Source organism: Limulus polyphemus, unplaced genomic scaffold (assembly GCF_000517525.1).
Source record: "Limulus polyphemus unplaced genomic scaffold, Limulus_polyphemus-2.1.2 Scaffold6119, whole genome shotgun sequence".
Classification (NCBI taxonomy): domain Eukaryota; kingdom Metazoa; phylum Arthropoda; class Merostomata; order Xiphosura; family Limulidae; genus Limulus; species Limulus polyphemus.
In genome coordinates this window covers 23,070-23,613 of record NW_013671729.1, presented here as the reverse complement: position 1 = coordinate 23,613, position 544 = coordinate 23,070, and the positions used below count along the sequence as shown (strand labels likewise).

Below are 544 nucleotides of genomic sequence, written 5' to 3'. Positions count from 1 at the left end.
CTTACCAGTATGTTCTATAAATTCTGAAAATTAACAAAATAATAAACACGTGATCAGATACAGAAAAATAAATTTTATATGCCTCTCTCTCTCTCTCTTTATAAAAGCAAACATATAAAACAAACAGCTTACCAAACAAGCCTCTGTGGTGTTACTAGCGGGTTAAAATAGTGTGGTGACAATATTAAACGCTTTTTTTTATATATGTTGTTCGATTTTCCTGGTAGATGTCGCTATCGAGATGCCTGCTAGTAAATAAGATAAGAGTGTTATGAATGGTTTGCTTGGGGTAACTGAAAGATCGCCAAGGTCATGCGCAGACGATGCGATCAAAGTCCGTATGAAATGGGTCATCTTGATTGCACATCATTCAATGGTTGGCTCATTTTTAAGTATCAGGATCGTGTAATTCAACCAATAAGCCTAAGCGGCAAACATATGCCTTATTTCATCCCCCCCCCCTATTTTATAAGTAATTGAACTACCTTCGACATTTCTCGTTGTCAACGCTAAAACGTCTTCATATATATATTCCCATATTTGA

General features: G+C 35.8%; 1 protein-coding gene across 1 annotated transcript in view; it reads right to left on the bottom strand.

The window, feature by feature from the left end:
• The window catches only part of LOC106473377 (cystathionine beta-synthase-like), a 33,932-nt gene extending 33,671 nt beyond the window's left edge, over positions 1 to 261 (bottom strand). Inside the window, exon 1 of the mRNA XM_022401820.1 lies at positions 133 to 261. The gene's annotated coding sequence lies outside the window, so the exon portion shown is untranslated. The remainder of the gene's footprint in view (positions 1 to 132) is intronic.
• Positions 262 to 544: the final 283 nt, after the last annotated feature.